Below are 10,080 nucleotides of genomic sequence, written 5' to 3'. Positions count from 1 at the left end.
GGAGGAGGGAGAGGAGGGAGAGGAGGGGGAGGAGGGAGAGGAGGGAGAGGTACCAATGCAGAGGAGCAATTCCTGCAAAAGCTACCGGAAGAAAAACACTAGAGACTGTCCAGTTTCATGGAGAATTTAAAGTAAACGTGTATTTACAAAACTTGCTTGTAGATAAGGCTGATCCGAGTAGCTGTTAAAAACAGGTTGCTGAAGCCAGGCGATGATGGCACACACCTTTAATCCCAGCACTCAGTAAACAGAAGTAGGTGGATCTCTGTGAGTTCGAGGCCAGCCTGGTCTGTAAAACGAGTTCCAAGGCACATAGAACACAGAGAAATCCTGTAGGTTGCTGGGGCTGGAGAGAGTGGTTAGGAGCACCAGATGCTCAGTTATGAAGATCAAGTTTAAATCCCAGCATCCATGTCAGACAGGTCATAATCACCTGTAACTCCAGCTCCATAAGCTCTGACACCCTCTTCTGACTTCCTCAGGCACCTGCACACACATGTACATGTACACACACACACACACACACACACACACACACACACACACAAATCTTTTATAAAAGTACTCACTTGGCTTATTGCTCTGGTAGCAACTCTTCCTTCCTGAACTCCACCCAATCGATGGCTCTTTACCCTCTGCTGTAGGACTATTTTTTTTCTGTTGTTCCCTCAGTTCAAGACTGTCCTATAATATACAATAAATAAAATACAATAGAGGTGAAAAATTCTCCCAGCATGCGGGAGACTCTGAAATCATTATGCACCAGTACCAGGAAAAGAAGTGGGGCTAGGGATATAGCTCACCTTGACTAGCTTTGGCATGTCTGATGACTTCCTGTTAGCTTTCTTTCTGTTGCTGTAATAAAAATAAAATCACTGTGGTGGTTTGAAGAAGTATGGCTCCCACAGGCTCATGCATTTGAATGATTGGCTCATGGGGAGTGGCACTATTAGGAGGTGTGGCCATGTTGGAGGAAGTATGCCACTGTGGAGGTGGGCTTTGCTGTCTCATATAGGCCAAGCCACACCCATTGTGACTATTCACTTCCTTTTGCCTGCAGAGCAAGATTGTAGGAGCCAGAGGGGTCAAGGACACCATAAAAAAAAAACAAAAAAATACAAAATGTCAGAATCAACTAACCTGGGCTCATAGGGACTCACAGAGACTAAACCGACAACCAGGGAGCCTTCTTTTGAACCCACCTAACTCAGGAGTTGTGGTTGCTGTGATCTGAATGGCCCCCAAAGCCTCATGTGCTTGCATATTCAGTACCTAATTAATAAACTGTTTAGGAAGGATGAGAACATGGGCCTCGCCGGAGTAAGTGTGGCCTTGTTGAGGGAGGTGTGTTGCCAAACTTTAAAGTTTCAAAAGTCCACGCCAGGCCAAGTCTCTCTCTTTTCTTGCTGCCTGTAGATCAGGACTAAAGCTCTCCAACACCGTGCCTGCCTGCACGCTGTCATGCTCCCTACCAGGATGGCAATGGACCAACCCTCTGAAACTGTAAGCCAGCCCCCGGTTAACTGCTTTTTTTTTTATAAGAGTTGTGGTTGTGGTGTCTCTCCCCAGCCGTGGACAGTGACTGAAACAGTGGTGTATTCTGGACTTGTGAACAGGAGTATCAGAAGTCCAAAACCAATATTGTTCCATAGTGAGAGTTTGTGGCCTGCCTGGGATGAATGGGATCTTGTCCTAAAACATAAAATAAAAATAAAAATAAATGCTCCGGGCTGAAGAAAGATGGCTACATCTCAAATCTGGATCTATAAAATGAATTGAAGGATTTGGGAAATGATTCCGCTGGGCTGCAACAGCTTCTCAGATTTTTCTAACTTTGCGGCTTGTGGAAGCTGAGAGAGCAATGCTCAGTATTATGAATGCGTCGTCCCAGTTTCTTCTGGCCTGAGGGCTTCTACTCAGAAATCTTTGTGTTTAACACATTGATTTCACATTGGGGTCTATTGTGGGAAGTTGTTTGGCTTTGGAGTCTTGGTTGAAGCAGTCACGGCGTGTGACAACATGAGACCTAGACTGAGGATCTTGTAGACTGACCTCACAGAGGTGTTTACCTTGAAATGTGTGCCAAGGAAATGGTGGTGATGAGATGGCCAGGGAAAGTTTGTGTGGACACCAGAGAGTCCTGGGTAAAAACAGCAATGTTTCCGGTGAGTATTACTGGTTTGCTCCTGAGGTGTTTGGTTACACAAGGACTAAATACATTCACTACAGGAATCTGTCAGTACCGGCAGCTCTCAGGGAAGAGCTGCAGACTGGCGCAGAACAAAACCTTCTTCACCACCAGCCACGGTTTGAATGTGAAATGTCTCCCACTAGCTCCTGTGTCTAATGTCTCCCACAGGCTCCTGGCTTTGAATACCTGGTCCCAGCAGGAGACTTTATCTGGTAAAATTGCCTGTTCTTTAGGAGGGGAAATCTTATTGAAGGAAGTTGTTACTGAGGGCGGACCTTGGAGCCCCACTTCCTGTTCAAGTGCAAACGCTGCTTCCTGCACAGGGACCAAGTAGCCTCTTGCAGCTGCTGCCGTGCCTTCCCTGCCTGCGGCTATGCTTTCTCCACCGTGATAGATGTTATCTCTTTAGAGGCCTGAGCTCAAGTCAGCCCTTTCTCCCTTAAGTTGCCTTAGTCAGGGTATTTAGTCATAGCAACAGGAAAATAAAACACCACACCAAGTGAAAGAAAGTAGTGCTCACTTGCATTGGCGTTTCTGATGGCTTCCAAGTGAATATTATGCTTTCTGAAGTGCTGTTTTAGTCTTCTTTCTGGTCCTATGCCAAAACACTCTAACCAAAAGCAACAGGGGGAAGGGGTTTATTTAGCTTACACTTCCAGGCTCTACCCATGTTTGAAAGAAATCAAAGCAAGAACTTGGGCAGGAGCTTGAAAACAGAAACCATAGAGGAACACTGCTGGTCACTACCAGCTACCTTTGTTGTATAGCCCAGGACCACCTGCCTAGGACTGGTGGTGCCCACAGTGGGCAGGGCCCTTCAGCATCAATTAGCAAACAAACAAACAAATCCCTCACAGACATGCCTGCACACCACCAATATGACCTGGGCTATGCCTTAAATGAGATGCCCTTTTCAAGTGAGTCCAGGCTGTGTCAGTTTGACACCTAAAACTAGGTAGGACAAGCATGATGTAAAATGCCCACCTTCCAGAGCTAACATGTTTCGGGGATGAAAGATAAACCTGTTTTGACCAAAATGAATGTAAAAAACTATCAGTTGTTAAAATCTTCATCTAAATGAGTGTCACTGATAACTGTTGGCCAGCATGGTGCCACCGTGCCTTTTGGAGCTGTGAAATGCCTTGTCAGAAACCCAATATAAGTATAGATACGCCTATTGGTGCCTGAATTACATATAATATAAGGCCATTTTCCCTTTAGGAACAGTGCATTCTATGACCAGGTTTGAGAGTTAAGATTTAAAATCTTGAAATTCATTTGCAGCGGTGGGGAAGGTGACTGAAATACATACTTGAGAATTTCCTGCTTGGAAAAATAGCACATAAAGTAGAAAGCTATGTTCGAGAAAGCTATATGAATATTTTCTTATTAAATGAAATCTAAGGCGGAGAGGGAGTGCATGTTTTGGCCTTGTGGGTAAAATCAAAATAACATATAAGGACTTAAAGTCATTTATTGCAAGGCTTTACTACAAAGTAAAAGGCAGGGCTTACAACAGTCATTGAAATGTATAGTTAATAATAAAGAAAAATATCTACAACTTGCTCCTAAATTTGAAATATGGCTACAAACATACACAGACTTCAGAGTCACATTGTGATTTGAAAAAATAGAATCTACCAAGAATGTATCTGTGTATATAATCTATCTATAGTTCACTATAGTTATAGTTCAAATAGTATTTATGGCTGGTAGTTTTTATAAAGCACCAATTTAAGCAAAATTACAGCATACTTTTAAAGGCCAGTAACAAGAACTAAAGAAATAGAAAGATGTGGATAAAATCCTTAATAGAAAAAAATGTAAATTTGGACAAAAATGAACATAAATTATAAGCACATATTATTAGAATAGCGATTGAAATATAATTCAATTTGTTTAGTTTGGAATGAATTTATTTTATTTTATGATTGTTTTGCCTGCATGTATGCACGTGCATCACACATGCAGTGTCCATATTAGCCAGCAGAGGGAGTCGCATCCCCCTGAAATTGGGCTTGTGAGCTGCTATGTGGATACTGGGAATTGAACCTGGGCCCCTAGCAGAAGCAATAAGAGCTCTTAATTTCTAAACATGTCTCTGGTCACTGAAAATTTTTAACTGAACAAAAACAACTGAAGTCAATAGGAAAAGCCTGACATATACTGTCTGGTAAACTTCTCCACCACATATCTGCATTCTGACCTTTCCACTGGATGTTAGAATCTGTAGTCGACATTAGTCAGCATGGTCTATGTCATAGCAACAACTCCGAATTCTGGTGCCTCAGCACAGTGAGAGTTGGTTTCTTGCTCATGTTTTGCCCGTAATGACCTAGAAAAGCCTGTGCCACGTGGTCACCTGGGAATTCAGTGTGATCAAAACCTGTTGTTTTACAAGTGTTTCTTCTGGAACATGTGGGATGGACAAGGGGAAGAGCATAGGGAAGCGTCTCTCTTCTTCCCTTCCTCCTTCCCCCTTTTCTCTATATTTTAGAATAGACGTGGAACAATAATGTCTGCTTAAAATCTATTGGCCCAAAGCAGTTACATTATCTTTGTCTGATTGCAAAGGAAGAGCTGGATAAGAAAATAGTGAGTCATGAAAAAATATTATATATTAGTTATATTAGATGTATATAATATATATGATGAATACGTATGTGATATATGTGGCATTGCTATCAATAGTTAATAGATCAATTGAGTTGTCTGGTAATTATAAATATTAAGTCATGTACATAACGTTTGATATTTTAGCACATCTACAAGGTAACATGGCTGGTCATCTGATTCACTAGGAAGATGCATGGAGCTGCCAAAACTCACCGGCCACAGGAAAGAAAATAAAGGTAGATTTCTTTTATTTCCCTCTATGTGTTCAGTTGTTTCCATTAAATTTTTTTTGCATTGAATAAGATGCTCCAAATCAGACACAATTCTGTTCAGATTAATATATGTGTATATGAGATTATTTTACAAGTGTATTTTAAATTTTACATATGTGGTATTTTTTCTGCGTGGTTGTCTATGCACCATGTGCTCTCAGAGGCCAGAAGAGGGCACTGGATCCAGAGGGACTGGAGTTACAGCCGGTTGTGTGCCACCAGGGGATCAAACCTGGGTCCTCTGTGAAGTGTAGCCAATGCTCTTAACCACTGAGTCATCTCTTCAAGATCTACTTTATATTTCATATTTTTAAAAGTTATGTTTCACTTAAATATGCTTTTTCTTTATTTTTACAATTTTCTGGATTTTTCCATTACACAAGGTACTGATATATAAGGACATTTACATGAATGTACTTAATGTGTTTGAGCATCGTCCCCTATACCCTGACACTCTCCCCTTTCAGATCCACCCACCCATTAGTCCCATTTACCACTTAGATAGTTTTGCTTCTACTTCCATGCCATTTACTTTATTTTAAAGAAGACTTATCTTACTGATCTCATTCACTTTTAATAATATGAAATAAAATCCAAGGTAAACTATAACCTTAAGGTAAAAACAAAACTCAAAACCAGCAAGACAACCCAGAAAACTGTGGAAATAGCTAACATTTGGGGGGACTTTTTCAAAAAAAACTGGAAAGATCGTACACTGTTAAAGCAAATATGACCACATAAAATCATTGAGGTTTTGTGGCACATATATATTTAGGAGAAAAAAACAATATTATTTCAAATGTTTCAAATATTTCTGATATGTAAAGTATTTGTATCTAAATCACAAAGAATATTTAGGGAAAAAGTGGCCAAGAGACTAGAGAGTTGGCTAACGCTAAGGAGCACTGGCTGCTCTTCCAGAGGACCCAGGTTCAAATGTCCAGCACCCACTTGGCAGCTCCCAGTTACAACCATCTGTAACTCTAATTCCAGGGAATACAGCTCCCTCTTGTGGGCACCAGGCCTAAATCCACACACAAACACAAGAACGGTGAACTAAAGAAAGCAAACCAATGAGACAAAGATAGGGGACAGGAGTAGACACGTATGGAAGGGAACATCCAAATAGCTAAAAGCTCTAGTAATTGGGAAAATGTTTTCATAGTAGTGTTGTGACCACTAAAAAATACTTTTAAAAAACTAAAACAGCCTTTCAAACCTAATACTGGGCCTGGAGAGGTGGCTCTGTGGTTAAGAGCAGAGACTGTACTTGAAGAAAACCTGAGTTCAGTCCTTAGCAGGGCACCACAGGGGGCTCACAAACAGCTGTGACTCCTCCTCTGGAGGATCTGATGCCCTCTTCTGGCCTCTATAGGCATTGCACTCTTGTGCACATACCTACAGACACACAAATATAATTAAAAATAAAATAATTCTTTAATTTTGACCAGAAGAAACAAATACTGGAGTAGATGTGGGTGGGTGGACAAGCTAAGAGGCAAGGTAATAGTGCTGTGGCCTTTGGGGAAGACAATCTGGCAGCTTGAATGTATGCAGTTGTAAGATCTCCCATGCTCATGGATCTCCAGGACTAATAGAATAAAAAGGCCATCCTACCAAAGCAATCTGCAGATTCAGTTCAATCCCCATCAAAATTCCATCATAATTCTTCACAGACCTTGAAAGAACAATACTCAACTTCATATAGAAAAACAAAAAACACAGGATAGCCAAAACAGGATAGTACAATAAAAGAACTGGAGGTATCACCATCCCTGACTTCAAGCTCCACTACAGAACTATAGTAGTAAAACATAAAGCACACATAAAAACAGACAGGTTGATCAATGGAACCAAATCAAAGACCCAGAAGTAAATCCTCACACCCATGGACACCTGATTTTTGGCAAAAGAAAAAAAAAGCCAAAATTATACAATGGAAAAAAAGAAAATACCTTCAACAAATAGTACTGGTCTACTAGTCTCCTATATGTCAGCATATAGAAGAATGTCAATAAATCCATATCTATCACCCTGCACAAAACTCAAGTCCAAAATACAAAACCTCAGCATAAATCCAAGTACACTGAACATGATAGAATAGAAAATGGGGAATAGCCTTGAATACATTGTCACAGAAGACAACTTTCTGAATAGAACACCAATAGTGCAGACACTAAGATCAACAATTAATAAATGGGACCTCATGAAATTGAAAAGCTTCTGTAAGGCAAAGGACATTATCAAAAGGACAAAATGGCAGCCTAGAGAATGTGAAAAGATCTTCCACCAACCCCACAACTGACAGAGGGCTAATATCCAAAATATATAAAGAACTCAAGAAACTAGCTATCAAAAAAAAAAAACCAAATAAACTAATTTTAAAATGGGGTTGGATCTAAACAGAGAATTCATAACAAAGGAATTTCAAATGACCAAGAATCACTCAGAGAAATCAGGGAATGCCATCATGGAAATGCAAATCAAAATAACACTAAGATTCCATCTTTTACCTGACAGAATGACTAAGATCAAAACACAAATGACAGCTCATGCTGGAGAAGATGGGGAGCAAGGGGAACACTCCTCATTGCTGGTGGGAGTGCAAACTTGTACAGTTACTTTGGAAATCAATGACAATTTCTCAGAAAATTAGGAATCAGTTTACCTCAAGACCCAGCTGTACCACTTCTCAGCAAATACCCAAAGGATGCTCCACCATGCCGCAAGGAAACTTACTCAACTCTGTTCGTACCAGCTTTACTTGTAATAGCCAGCAACTGGAAACAACCTAGATGTCCCTCAACCAAAGAATGGATAGGGAAAATGTGGTTCATTTACAAAATGGAGTATTGCTCAGCTGTTAACATCAATGACAACAGGAAATTTGCTGGCACAAAGAAAAGATCATCCAGTGTGGGGTAACCCAAACCTAGAAAGACAAACATGGCATGTACTCACACATAAGTGGCACGATATTGGCCGTAAAATAAAGGAGAAGCATGGTACAACCCACAGACCCAGAGAAGCTAAGTAACAAGGGCTCAAGGTGAGGAATGCAAGAATCCTGCTGTGAAGGTAAAATAGGATGGACATTGCCAGTGGATGGGGGAGGGGAATAGGTAGGGAGGGGAGATGGGAACAGTGGGGATGAGGTGTGGGAGGATGGAGGGAGTATTGGGAGAGACAACTGAAATCTGAGGGGATCCCTCGGATGAGATAGAAACCTGGAACAATAGAAACTCCCAGATATCTATGAGGGTGACATTTGCTAAAACTCCTAGCAGTAGTAGATACAGAGCCTGAACCAGCCATCTCCTGTAACCAAGCAAGACTTCCAGTGGATGGACTGGAACACCAACCCAGCCACAAACAATTTGTCCTGCCTACAGGATGTACCTAGCCCAACTGTCATCAGAGAGGCTTCACCCAGCAACAGCTGGAAACAGATGCAGAGACCCGCAGCCAAACATTAGGTGGAGCTCAGGGAATCCTGCAGAAGATGGGGAAGAAGGATTGTAGGAGCCACAAGAAAATCCACAGAACAAACTAACCTGGGGCTCACAGGGGCTCACAGAGACCAAACTGACAACCATGGAAGCTGCATGGAACTGACCTAGACCCTCTGCATATATGCTACAGTTGTGTAACTTTGTCTTCCTATGATTCTCCTGACAGTGAGAGCAGGGGTTGTCTCTGACACTGTTGCCTGCTTTGGGGACCCATTTCTCCTCTTGGATGCCTCATCCAGCCTTACCAGATGAGGAGGAGCCTAGTCTCACTGCAAATTGTTATACTATGACTGGCTAATATCCATGGGAGGCCCACCATATCTGAAGAGAAACAGAGAAGGAGGAGTGGATGGGAGGGAGGGGAAGTTGGGGGTGGGACTGGGAGGAGAGGAGGAAGGGGAAACTTTGGGTGACGTAAAAAAATTAATAAAAAACCAAAAATATAAATATAGAGAGAGTTGTACATCAGTTCTACATATGTGCATAAAAATCATATTATATAAATATGAATATGAATATTTTGTGTTAATTGTGTGAATATCACCAGTGCTACACATGGCCCAGCAATTCCATTCAAAATTGATCAGCTAAAGAAGAATCAACACTGCCTAAGAATATAGTTCGATGCTGGAGTGCTTGCCTAACCTGTGCAAGGCCCTGGGTTCAATCTCTTGATCTGCATTTAAGCAAGAAGGACAGGAAAGAGGAAAGAGTGAAGGAAATCATCACAGTCTCTGGCTTTGGAAACATAGGTGAAGAAGATCTATTGTAACCTTGTCTTTTGTAAGGCTTATTTTTCATTATGTGTCTTTGTGTGTGCTTGTGCATGTCTATGCTGACAGAGGCCAGAAAACAGGGCTGGATCCCTGGAGCTGGAGTTGCAGGCTGCTGTGAGCCCCCTGGGGTGCATGCTATGATCTGAACTCAGCAATGGCACAGAATACTCTGAACCACTGAGTTACCCTCCAGTCCTGTAGCATAGTCCTCAGTGGCAGAAACTCGAAGGGAATTTCCATGAATAGAAAAATGAGCGTGGAAGCTAGACTGCACCTATAGCACAAAAATAATACTTAGCCATGGGAAAGAATGGTTTAATCCATACCTGCTGGCTTGGGGTGTTTGGACAAGGTTTCAGATGAGGAAACTAGAATGCGGAGCACAATGGAAATCCCCTGTTTGCATTCACCAGCATGGGTATTATGTGTTTGTGTTTCTGGCTGTCTACAGAAAGCCTGCGCAAATAAGCAAGGATTTAGACTACCGACTGTGTCAACAGGATTTGCCTTGGGATGGGCGACTGTCTTGTGTGTCAAGGAAGAACAGCGCAATGGGAACATGAGGAATAAGAAAATAAAGTGGGGAAAAAATTCAGCTCTCAGAGGAAAATTGCATGCTCAGGGTGTGCAGTCAGTCAGGGTGTGCAGTCAGTCAAGGTGTGCAGTCAGTCAGGGTGTACAGTTAGTCAGGGTGTGCAGTCAGTCAGGGTGTG

This window comes from Microtus ochrogaster (genome assembly GCF_000317375.1).
Source record: "Microtus ochrogaster isolate Prairie Vole_2 chromosome 14 unlocalized genomic scaffold, MicOch1.0 chr14_random_3, whole genome shotgun sequence".
NCBI lineage: Eukaryota > Metazoa > Chordata > Mammalia > Rodentia > Cricetidae > Microtus > Microtus ochrogaster.
This window is presented reverse-complemented; position numbering follows the sequence as displayed.